Here is a 13639-nt window from a genome sequence, read left to right on the forward strand (position 1 = left end):
GAGAGCTAGCCTTGAGCTGAAGAGCAGAGGGGCAGCTCCCAGGCTCAGAATTCAGGCCCACGACCGGACCCAAAAAAAATAGAAAAGCAAAAATGTAAGAATTAAAAAGTGCAATGCTTTAAAATTATGCAAATTTAAGAATGAAATATTCAGAGAAGAACCTGGATATAATGAGTGAAGGGGAGGGATATAAAGGAGATGTGAAAAACTTAAAAATAAAAAGACTTAAAATATTATATAGGTATAAAGAGGTAGTAATGCTATTAAGGAATTTAAGTCTAAGAGGTTTTGAATTGAGTAATAAATTTCTGTATGAAGTGTCTACGCAATCGGGGATAAAGTCTAATAATCGACTACGGGTATATCTGAGGATGTACATTACAGCAATTAAGTCACACAAAGAAGAATGAAAGAGAAGAAAAGGTGAAAATAATGAGAAAGAAAGAATAAAGATCAGAAGTTCTGTAGAGCTAAAGAAAAACAAAAAAAATAAAAAAAATTTTAAAGGAAAAAAAAGAAAGAACAAAGCACACACACATATACCCCTAAAATAAAAATTATAAGAGGAAGAAAAAAAAAAGGTGCTAGAAAACAATTTTTTTATAAAATGTAAAAATTTAAAATTAAAAAAATTTTAGAAAAAAATTTTTTTATAAAACGTACAAAAAGAAAAAAAAAGTTCTTTGATTTTTTTTGGAAAGGGTGTGAAGGTCCTGTGTCTCCCTTGTGTCCGTAATCATTCTCTTGTTGTAGTCTCTGGTCTGCTTGTGGTGTTTGATTTTCATGTGGCTTGGTTGGTTTCTTAAGTCAGTTTGTTTGAGCAGGCAGAAAAATGCTCTGCTTTACCCAGGATTTTGTGATCCTCCTCCCAGGCTAGTTCAATGGTAGGGGGATCTACTTTGAGTATCACAAAAGAGGGAGATTGCTGTTTCCTCAAGTTTGGAGATGCTGTGATGAGGCTAGGTTCTGGGTAGAGTTAAGGCCTTTCAGCAAACAGTAGCTTTTCCCTGAGGGGCTAGCTTCTGAGAAACTCACAGAGCCCAGCCTGGAGCCATTCTCAGGGTTTATGTTTACTGAATTTCAATTGATTGTCTAGGCTGCTGTAGAGAGGGGCAGCCTCTGGCTCTGTTTACCCAGTGAAAAAAGCCCCTCCTCGGGCTGGCGGCCTAAGCTGGGTGACTTTTCCCTGGGTGGAGCTGAGTCTGGCAGGCCAGGTTAGGTTCTTTTGGCCTGCTAAATGACTCTGTGTTTCTTCCAAGGCCTGAGTTGGAGCTAGCAGCTCAGCTGGGCCTTTGTCAGTATCAAAGATGGAGATCTTCGGTAGTGGGGAGGGGAAGGGTGGCCTTCCCTCCTCTGCTCCCTGAGAAGGAGTGAGGATGTCAGGCTTCTACTTACGCAGAGTCTTGGTTCCTAGGTTGTCTCTGGTCTGTGAACTGCAGTATGAATATGCCTGCTCCTTGTCAGTTCTTGCTGGTGTTGAGTAGAATCCGCTCACTTGCCGTGTCTAGTGCCTTTGTCCCGGACTCTGTTATTGTAGGTATAGTGGCTATGGCCACTTCCGCTGCTGCTGCCACTTCCGCTGCTGCCACTGCAGCCACGGCTGTTGGCAAGTGCTCAGATCTGTCTCGTTGCCTGGATTTTCCCTCTCTGGCCTAACTCTCTGTATTGTGATGGCACACTTGGTTTGATTCTCTGGCTTAGGAATGTTCACTGGAACACTAAAACTCTTTCTACGGGAGAGCTTGTTTAGCCTTCAGCTTCTCCACCACCCTCTTCCCGGAACTTTCCGTGAGTGCATTTCTTGTCAAACATTGTTAACTTCTCCCTCTTTTTCTCCCATTTTCCCTCCCCACCAATCTCCACCCCCCAGTTTAAAAGTGCATTTCCAACATATTATCTTGTGAATAGAGCTGCTGCATTGATTTACCCTTTATCCATTTTCTCACCATTTTGTTGTTTCCCTTCTCTTCCCTAATTCAGATAAACATATATGCAATTCACAGGATAACAAAATCAAATACGGTGACAACCATGTTAAACAAAATTGATAAACCAAAATGAAAGAAAAAAAGAAATAACTTCACATAGTACATTGAAAACAACAACAAGAAAAACCTCTTTTTTCTATATCTTGGGGTTCGTTTCTCTTAGCATCATCTTATATGGTCATATGTTCATTGGTATTGAGCTATTATGATCTTCTGCTAGAACTATCCTAGATATATACTATTTATTACAAATGAGGGAAACCATGAATTCTTTCTTTGGGCCTTGCTTACTTTACTTAAAACGATTTTTTTCCTTACAAATGGACATTTTAGTACGTCTTTTGGTGGATATCTGTGTTTTCTTTTAAGTGTATACAAGGGTTTGTTTGCTGGTTCTAGGGTGAGCATCTATTAGCATGTTGAACACCAAAACCAGATATGGCTATTATCATTTTTGTAACATTTACTATTTTGGTTTATATATAGTGGTAGCTTATTGACTAAGATAGTTGAGTTCTCTTCATGTTTGCAGTAAATTATATATCGCCTTTTGGAAAATGACTAAGCCTTATTTCTTGGCATGACTTTCTTATGCTACTTAAATCTTATAAATATTCTGTTTAGAAATATTCTTCATGATTTTCTCCTATTCCTAAGTGTGAGACCATACAAACAAATATACACAAAACTAGAAATAAATATTTAATAAAATTTAATCATAGAAGATTTTTCTGACAGGATTTTGCATATTATTTTTAATGCCAATATAACATTCTCTTTTTTGTCTGTGCTGATCCTGAGGCATGAATTCATGGCATAGGCACTGATCCTGAATGTTTTTGCTCAAGGGTAGCGCTCTACCCATTGAGCCACAACTTCACTTTGAGCTTTTTAGTCATTAATTGCAAATAAGAGTCTCATGGATTTTCCTGAAAGGGCTGTCATTGAATTGTGATCCTCAGATCTGAGCCTCTTGATTACTAGGATTACAGGTGTAAGCCACCAGTGCCCTTCTTTAAATATGTACATATGAAATTTTAGTACAATGAAGTAAAAATAAAATTGAAATATAGGAAGTATGTAAAATTCAGTAATCAATTGTGTTGAGTAAACATATGAAATAATTCAGGATCCAATTCCATACACAATTTATTCCCCCCAAAATTCATTCATGAGAAAAATAAATATTATTTTTTCATATTTAAATGTTTACAATTCAAATTTTTTTATTAGTTAAAACACTAACCACAAATGAGAATAAGTGGGAAACAGAACAACATACAACAAAGGGGTCCATTCGCTGCACTGGACATACATGAAAATGAACTAAGAAATGCAAAAACAGCGATGGGAAGGAAGGCAATGGGATGAGAGGGAAAGAGAAAACATTTTACACTAAGCAAAAGGAAAGAAAAGTAAACATAACCTGATGTGGAAGAAATAATTGTATTGTCAAAGCTCATAGAATTCACAAACTTTTTAGACCATGATAATGACAATTTGCCTTTTGAAGGTTAAAATGTGTTTGTGACTTTAACTAAGTATCACTATTCCACGACACTGTGAAATATGGGAAATTTATGTAATCACCTAATCTCAATTTAAAAAAAGAAAAGAAAAAAAAGAAAGTGAGAGAAGGGATGGGTTAGGAGCAACGGGTGGCAATGTTGTCAGACACCTTGTACTCATATAATGTTTTATAGACTGGGAACTTCTTTGTACAACTACTTTTAGATAATAATAAAATAAAATAAAGATGATTAACTGACTAGCTAAAATGAAAAAAACAATAACCACAAATGGAGATAGATACTTTTATACTATCGCTTGTCAATTTTTCTTTTCCAACCAAACAGCATCATGGTCTGAGGTTCATTCACTTTGGACAAAGCTACAGTATGTTTAGTAACTCTTTCAAAATTTCAGGGATAAAGGAGCTAATTATCTGAAGAAAAGTGCTGATTTCCTACCACTTTCAAAAATAATAAATGTGTTTACATTCTAGTAGCTCATTAGTATAATTCGAAATACAGAATATGCACAATTCAGGCAAAAGCATCCAGTAAAGTTTACTTGTACTTTTAAAAAGTAAAAATTTTAAAGGTTGATTTTAGGCAACAAATTTAATTTCCCAGAACATCATAATGTAAAAATGGATTTTCTGACACAGAGGAGGAGCAGAATTTGAAGGTTTGCAATTTATGCTGTAGGCAGAAATGCTGAAATGAAAGGGCAGTTAAATCAACTCTTTTCACAATAAACAGATTAAATGGTATTGGCAAAAGATGTATATTTTTGATTCCTTGATTCTTTGATATAAAATAGCTTCATATTTAGATGAAAATGGCTAAGAATACAAGATTTAATATGAGATAATGTCATACTTCATGTCATCCTTCATCACCTAACTTGGTCTGCCCACTAGAAATCATTCCAAATCAATCTATCAGAGGCTTATCTCTCAATGATCATAATAAAGTATTTGATATTTGGCCAAATAAACATATTTTATATCAATTGTAGTATAAAAAGCAAGATGTAACTGATTTTTTGTTCTGTTTTGTGGTCCTTGTCATTGAAAGATGAGAAGTGGAGCTGATGGATAATGAGCTACAGGAGGATATTTAGATTGCCTTGTTCAGTCTTTCTCTTAAATCATGGGCTTGTGGTATATCATTTTCTTGGTATATCAGTTTCCTTGCTCATAAACCCAAGATAATAGCAGTGTAATAGTAAATATCTTGTTTCATTTTGTGGGTAGAATGAAATGAAATAACCCATTCAAAGTCCTTACCAAAATGCTTAAGCACCTGGTAAGCATATAGTTATGATACTATGCTCAATATTGTAGCTATGGTAATTTTCCTAGACTTTTCAAATATTTCTAACTTGACATTAGGAAAGGCAGAGAGCTCTTACATATCGAATAGAACAGTGTTCACAAACTTTAAGGTGCCTCAGAAATCCTGGAATGTTTGAAAACACAAGCTTTTCTGTTCTGCTGGGCTCTACCCTGTATTCATGATTCATTAGATTTAGGATGGTGCCCTCAAATTTGCATTTGAAACTTTGTTGGATGCAATCAAAATTTGTGTCAAACTCAACAATTGAAAGTTCATAGATGTCTCATAGATTTTTTAATATTAAAAGAACAATACTGATACATTAAACATGTATACATTTTCATTGTCATGACAATACTATATGAACTGGGTGCCAGTGACTCATGCTTATAATTTTAGATACTCAGTAAACTAAGATCTGAAGATTGTGATTCAAAGCCAGCCAGAAATGGAGCTGTGCCTCAAGTGGTACAACACTAGCCTTGAACCAAAAAGGTAGAGAGATTCCATACAGACCTTGAGTTTAAGCCCCAGGACAAGCATAAAAATTGCTGTATATTCAATATTGGAATTTAGTGGACAGTCACCAAAGTATTACATGTTTTGCTTCCAAAATAAATACCTCCCTAAAGCTTTGTTTTTCATTCACTCATTGGATGAAAATAATCTAAAGATTATTGTAATTATGTTGTTTTATTTGAGGTGTTTGATTATATCATATTGGCATAAAACTGGCATATTTAACTGTCTATGTAATTCTGCTAATAGATTTAATATAATCAAAATCACTGAACCACATGCATAATAATGGAAAATTAGAACAATTAATTTGAAGAGCAGTCATTTGATCTAAGTAAGTGGTATTTTCTAGCGTGATAATATATAAATATACCTTTTGGTAGATGCTCACATTGTCTTTGATAATAATCTTAAGCCTGCTAACTTGTTTTGTGTTGTTTGTAGGGCCTGAATTCTGGGCCTGGGGGCTGTCCCTCAGCTCTTGATTTCAAGGCTAGCGCTGTACCACTTGAGCCATAGTGCCACTTCCAACTTTTTCTGCTTATGTGGTGCTGAGGAATCAAATCCAGGGCTTCATGATGCAAGGCAAGCATTCTACAACTGAGCCACCTTCTCAACCCCGCTTGCCAATTTTGTATTTATATATTGATGCTTCCTTAACCTGTGTGGGACTCTTGTTTAACCTATGATCAGTTTCATGAACATTTAGTTCAAGTTATGTATACCTTCACAATGATTTTTTTGTTTCACTTTTATTAATAAGATTTTTTATTGTGAAAATACTGTACAGAGGGGTTACAATTACATGAGCAAGGTAATGAGTACATTTCTTATCAAGCATTGTGGTCTCCTCCTTTGCTTTTCCCTTACCGTCCTGCCCTCCCATCTTCCTCCTTCCCCGCCTACGCCCCAGCCAAAGTTGTAAAGTTCGTTTTTCAACACAACATCTTGTACATCTCATTGTTTCAATGGGTCCACCTGTATCCCTATTTAAACAATTTGTTTTTCCCTTTCCTCTACAAATTATACCAACATCATATACAGTGAAAACAGGGGTTATACCGTGGGGGAGGGACATACAAAGCAACAAAGAAATCATCTTATAAATATATTAGAAACAATAGGAAGAAAGAAAAAACATTTGAGTCATTATCCTGGGGTTCATTTCACCTAACATCAACTTTCTGACCGTTTCTGCTTGTCTCACATACATACTAATTGCAAATAAGGGAAACCATGGGACTTATGTTTCTTTGGGCCTGGCTTATTTTACTTAATATATATTTTTCCAAGTTTGACATTTTCCAAGAATGACATTGGGGCAATGTCATTCTTTCTGATGGAGGCATAGAATTCCATTGTGTATATATACCACATTTTCTTGATCCATTCATCTACTGAGGGGCATCTGGGTTGGTTCCATTATCTTACCAATGGTAAACAATGCTGCAATAAACATAGTCGTGCTGGTAGCTTTAGTATGTCCTTGTTTGTGATCATTTGGATAAATGTCCAAAAGTGGGACTGCTTGGTCATAGGAGAGCTCTATGTGGAGTCTTTTGAGGAACCTCCATACTACTTTCCAAAGTGGTTGAACAAGTTTACACTCCCACCAACAATGAAGTAAGGTTCCCTTCTGTCCACACCCCCCCCAACATCTGTTGTTATTAGAGTTCTTGATTATAGCCATTCTAATTGGGGTGAGGTGGTATCTCAGTGTTGTTTTGATTTGCATTTCTTTTATGGCTAGGGAGGTTGAGCATTTCTTCATGCGTCTATTAGCCATCCTTCTTTCCTCTTCAGAGAAGTTTCTCTTTAAGTCTTTAGCCCACTTATTTATTGGAAAGTTGTTTCTTTGAGGATTTGTTGTTGGGGGATTTAGTTTTTTGAGTTCCAAGAATATTTTAGACATGAGACCCTTGTCCATTGTATGGCTAGTGAAGATCTTCTTTCAGTCCCAGGGCTTGCTGTTGATCTTGCTAGCTATGTCCTTTGCCTTGAAGAAGCTTCGCAACTTCATGCAATCCCATTAGTCCAACCATTCTTTGATTTGTTGTGTTTCTTGGTCTCTATTAGGAAAATTTTGGCCTGTGACAAGGAGACCTAGGGTTTCTCATATTCCTTCCTGTAATGTTTTCAAGATTCTGCTTTGATTCAGAGGTCTTTGATCCATTTGGAGTTGATTCTGGTGCAGGGTGATACATAAGGATCTAGCTTTAGTTTTCTACAAGTGATTAACCAATTTTTCCAGCACCGTTTACTGAAGAAGCTGTATTAATTCCATTCTACTTTTTTAGTTCCCTCATTGAAGATTAGGTAACCATAGGTCTGTGGGTTCATTTCTGGATCTTTAGTTCTATTCCATTGGTCCTGAGGTCTGTTCTTGTGCCAGTACCAAGCTGTTTTGATTACTCTAGCTTTGTAGTAGAGTTTGAAATTTGGTATTGATATTCCTCCAGCACTGTTCTTTCTTCATTGTTTTTGCTATTCTGGGTCGTTTATTGTTCCATGTAAAATTTTGGATTGCCTCTTCTATTTCCTTGTAGAACGAGGTTAGAATATTGATAGCTATTGCATTGAATTTGTAGATAGCCTTGGGAAGTATTGCCATTTTCACGATGTTGTTCCTTTCAATCCAAGAGCATTGGAGGTTTTTCAACTTTCTAAATTCTGTTTTGATTTCCTTTTGCAGGTTTGTAAAATTTTCATCATAGGGGTCCTTCACTTCTTTGGTTAAGTTAATTCCTAGGTATTCTGTGCTCTTCTCATTGTTGGCATACAGAAAAGCCATCCTTCACAATGTTTTTGAGAAACAGAAACTCAGTATTTAATTTCCATTAAATATGTGCCTTTTATACTTCTGCATATTAATGTCAAAAGTATTCACTTAAAAAGTGAATGTACTACGAATGAAGAAATGAGTAAGAAGGCAAAAATTCGTACCATTATGAAACTATATAGAGTGTCAGAATTCTCTCCATATATTCCACACAAACCCTGCTTAAGATATTTCACTCTATATGTCAAAATGTGTCACAGACCTAGAAGATATTCTTCCTATGTATCCCTGTTCCTGCTCTGCCCTGACATATTTAAGATTGATAGAATAGGTTAAGAACAGATATGGTAATTAGCATTGATTTTCAAGTGCAAGAATGCCATTAGAAATTGTAAATGTGAAGCTTTATGTAACAATTTTGTGAATAAACATCGCAAGTATTCATGGCATGTTTACCATGTTAGGCAATATACACGTTTTATAAAGGTATATACCTTTTTAAAGTGTGTATACTTTGTTGTGGTAAAATGAAATGATACAAGAAGAAAATGAAAAAAGAGGAAGGAGGTGAAGAAGCAGGAGGACAAAATATGCATGAGACATTTTGTGTTCAGTACTTCATCAGATTCCTTCTATCAATTTCATGTTGCTTCTCCTTTGGATATGCTCTAGCAACAAATTTCTTCCACCTTTCCTCAGAAACATGCCTGTGTATGTAGAACATCCACACGTGTTGTTCTGAAGAAGATCTCTTTTCCCTGCACAGCCCCATTTATAGTTTTGGACCTTGATGAACTTTATAAAAGTTAAGTCACTTCTCATGTTAGTCATATACTGAAAATCAAGCTTATTTAATCCTAGACATCAGACTACACAGGACACATGCTCAAATACTTGGTCACACTCCTTCTTAACCTTAAATGTGAACTCTTGATCTAGAAGACAATGATGTTGGAGTAGATGAAATAAGGAAACCAGAAGTGACTAAAGCTGTCAGATTCATTTTATACCTCCTGTGATAGCCATGTTGTGGGGTCTTGCAAATAATTTGAGGATGCTTGAAAAAGATTAGCTTCCTGCTTGACTAAGCCTTGATTTGGGTAGGACTGTAAAGAGACCCTCATTTGTATCCACAGGTTGTAGAAGTTAGACTGAAGTGAAAAATGGGTTTGGATAAGATGATTCATAAATTTCCCAGGTGAGCTAATTTCTTTTATTTGATTCTATGATTACTTTACCTAATACCATCAATACTAAATTCAATAGTTTCTTGCCACCTGATTGATGCAAATAAAAGAAGTAGATGATGTCCAAAACTCATGTCCTTACGTTTCTAGTACAAAATGACCTTTAAAATGCTACTTGATCTTTGATGATTTTCTTTTTGATTCTGTTGCTCAAGGGTGAGCAGAGAAGAATGTGTCACATCATATCATTCTGTCTATATTTAAACATAAAGTCAGGTTGTTGAGAATATCCCATATATTTTCTGCTAATGTGAGAAATCACTTTCATCAGAAAACATTAAACTTTCACTGGGGATTCAGTGATGTAAACAAGTTGCAACCTTTTGTTCTTCTTGATTCAGACAGCTGTGCTAGCAACCAAATTATAGCCTAAGAGAAAGTACTTTTCAGCTGCATTACATTCCTAATGACACAGGGCAGAACTTTGTAAACCTATGGTGATTTGCTGAGGTTAGGCAGCCTTTAGAACTAACACTGAAAATTATGGGACAAAGGAAAACTGAGTTGCAATTTTTTATGGTCTATAATGCAGATAAAATTCACTCTTCCTATTCAAATGCAAGAACCCCCACAACTGCTCTAGGTTCTCTTCCCTTGCTTCTTCTCAAACATTTTACTTTCCAATTACCATGTCTCTCTCTATTGCATTAGCAATCTCTCATGTACAAATGGACTATTCTTGTAAGTACACTGATACAGTCTATTAACTTCTGGATTGCAACAACAAAACAAGTAAATCTCTTGACTCTATTTCATCTTTCAGCTCTAATCCTAATTCTTTGTTCCTTTTAACAGGAAAATAGATTGGTTTAGTCTCAACTTCCTTCCAGTTTGCCTTATTTTTCATTAGGAAATGTTTTATGGACATAGAATTCTGTAGTCAATAATATAGCATGTGTAACTATTACCATAAGCAACTAGGTAGACATGAGCAAGACTGAGGAAATGCTATGGGTTATAAAATTTTATTTCTTCCTAGAATTAGTACCATACAAGCCACATGGCTGACAACCTAGACAAGTGATTATAAGAACCATCTTAGATCCTGTTGATGGAGTGTACTCACCCCTTCAAGGTGGTGCATGTGTCATAAGAGTGTAATGACTTGCTCTGATGGACCAAACTGGAAAAGACCAAAAGGACATAATGTCAAAGCACCTGGGGTAACATTCTACAAAGCACAATAATATGACTTTGCACATCTAGGCAGTCACTACATAAACATCAAACCATTTAGGGGAGAAATTCCACAGGAAGGGCTTTACTTTTTTAGTACCCCCAGCATACTTCATAATAAAACTAACCCTGAACAAATTTTGGTACAGTCAGCCCTTAACTGAACTGTTTGCCTCATATTTCAAATATGTTTCTGCTTTGCTAACACATCACGTCTTGGGTATATTTCAACTCTGTGAATTTTTTGATATACCTGTACCACCATCTCATCTTTAGATGTTGAACTCAAATAACCAAAGAACATCTGGTACACTCCATCCACTGATAACATCACCATGTACCTATCACACAACTTATCAAAGCTTAATAATGAAATATTTTTCCTTACCTGAACAAACTTTCTCTATTTTTAAAGAAATTACACTGAAAGTGCATTCAATGGGCCGGTGAGTTAAAATAGAGCCTTGTGTTATAGAACTGGCTGGTCACAAACTTGGCATTGCTCTGTATAAATTTCTGAGTGCTGGGATTACAGACATATACTAACATTGCCCTGATTTTTGTATTAATATATATGTGCATTTCCTTCCCTCCTCCCTCCTTCTCTCTTCCTTCCTTCTCTCCTCTCTCCCTTCCTCCTTCCCTCACTTCCTCCTTCCCTCCCTCCCTTCCTTCTTCCTTCCTTCCTTCTTTCTTTCTTTCCTTCCTTCATTCCTTCTTCTGTCTCTTCTTTCCTCCCAGGAGTTGGCATCTTTCTATAGCTAGGCTTCCATAGGAGAATAATTGTAAAAAATCAAGATCCAGGCACTGAATATTTTCATTGCTTCAGAATTGTTGCTTTTGGGGTTTTCCTAGCTGACAAAACAAAGAAATATATGTATGAAAACTAACCCATGTATACACATATATGTATAAATATTTCTACATGTGACCATCTGTATTTATATTAAGCCAAAATAAAAAACATAATAATAAAAAACATATCTCCAGAAATGAGGGTTAATCTGCACATAAAGACAACAATATGGTCATACTTTTACCTAATATGATATAACTATACTAAGCACAACTGAGAATATAGTAATTCTTCCTAACCTAAAGTTCTAGCACTACCCAAATTTCAAACTCAGTCTCCTCTGCCATTCAAGGCAAACTCTTAGCTATGAAACCCTCTAAAATTCAAAAACCAAGTTATATACTTCCAATATAAAATGGTTCAGAATAAATATTCCCATTACTGAAGAGAATCGTGGAGGGATAAAAAAAAAGTTATGGGACCACAGCAAGACTGAGACTTAGTAAGGCAAACACGAAATCCTGTATCTCCATATTGTATATCTGGGCAAAAGTTAATATTATATAAACTTTATGTGCAGATTAACCCTCATTTCTGGAGATATGTTTTTTATTATTATGTTTTTTATTGTAAAAATAGTGTACAGAGGGGTTACAATTACATGAGTAAGGTAATGAGTATATTTCCTATCGAGCATTGTAACCTCCTCCTTTGTTTTTCCACTACCATCCCTTCCCTCCCCAAGTTCCCAGCATCCCCTCCCCCCCCAAGCCGTAAAGTTCATTTTCAACATAGTGTCTTGTACATCACATTGCTACAATGGGTAAACCTATATCCTTATTTCAGCATTTGGAGATATGGTTTGATGTTAAATTGACAAAGGAAATATTTTTTTCACAAGAGCAATTTTATCCATTTATGGTGATATTTGCAGTATTAGAATGTAGTTAGGTTGTGTGCATTTAAGTTAAACAAAGTCCAAAATAAAGTGGTCTTCTTAAGTTAATTGGCAAAGTCTACAATGGAAATTGTGACAAAGAAGAATACACATGAGCAAAAAGAAGACTGGCAATAGCCAGTTCAAATATAAGCATATAAGGTGAGTTTCAAAGGTTTTTAAAAGCATGATCCATTAACATATAGTTTTTCTTTTTCATGTAATATATATTTTCGTATGCTATGAATAGAAGAATTGGAATAAACGTTATTTCAAAAATGCCCTACTCTTAGAAATGTTCTCCATACCATTGGTCCCAAGGTCTGTCCTTGTGCCAGTACCAAGCTGTTTTGATTACTATGGCTTTATAGTAGAGTTTGAAATTTGGTATTGATATTCCTCCAGCAGTGTTCTCTCTGTTGAGGATCGTTTTTGCTATTCGGTGTCTTTCATTGTTCCATATGAATTTTTGGATTGCCTCTTGTATTTCCTTGAGGTTGGAATTTTGATAGATATCTCATTGAATCTGTAGATAGCCTTGGGAAGTATTGCCATTTTCACGATGTTAATCTTGCCAATCCAGGAGCATGGGAGTTTTGCCACTTTCTAAGTTCTGTTTTGATTTCGTTTTTCAAATTTGAAAACCCAGAAATGATCCCACAGACCTACAGCCATCTAATTTCAATAAGGAAGCTAAAAAAATAGAATGGAAGAAAGACAGCCTCTTCAATAAATGGTGCTGGCAAAATTGGTTAACTACTTGTAGAAAACTAAAGCTAGATCCTTATATATCACCATGCACCAGAATCAACTACAAAAGGATCAAAGACCTTGAACTAAAAGCAGACACTCAGAAAACATTGCAGGATGGAATAGGGAAACCTTAGGACTCCTTGGCACAGGCTGAAATTTTCTTAATAGAGACCCAGAATCACAACAAATCAAAGAAATGTTGGACAAATGGGATTGCATGAAATTGCAGTGCTTCTGCAATGGCCAAGGACATAGCTAGCAAGATCAATGGAAAGCCCACGGATTGGGAGAATATCGTCACTAGCCATACAACGGACAAGGATCTCATATCTAAAATGTGCTTGGAACTCAAAAAATTAAATCCCCAACAACAAATCCTCAAAGAAACAACTGCCCAATAAATACGTGGGCTAAAGACTTAAAGAGAAACTTCTCTGAAGAGGAAAGAAGATGGCCAATAGACACATGAAGAAATGCTCAACCTCCCTAGCAATAAAAGAAATGCAAGTTAGAATGGCTAAAATCAAGAACTCTAATAACAACAGATGCTGGAGGGGATGTGGACAGAAGGGAACCTTACTTCATTGTTGGTGGGAGTGTA

The 13639-nt window shown here is 35.9% G+C and overlaps 1 pseudogene; it reads left to right on the plus strand.

The window, feature by feature from the left end:
* Positions 1-1440: 1440 nt before the first annotated feature.
* LOC105992789 overlaps positions 1441-13639 on the plus strand; it is an 88473-nt pseudogene continuing 76274 nt past the window's right edge.

The sequence above is a fragment of the Dipodomys ordii genome, unplaced genomic scaffold (assembly GCF_000151885.1).
Source record: "Dipodomys ordii isolate 6190 unplaced genomic scaffold, Dord_2.0 Scaffold88, whole genome shotgun sequence".
NCBI classification, from domain to species: Eukaryota; Metazoa; Chordata; class Mammalia; order Rodentia; family Heteromyidae; genus Dipodomys; species Dipodomys ordii.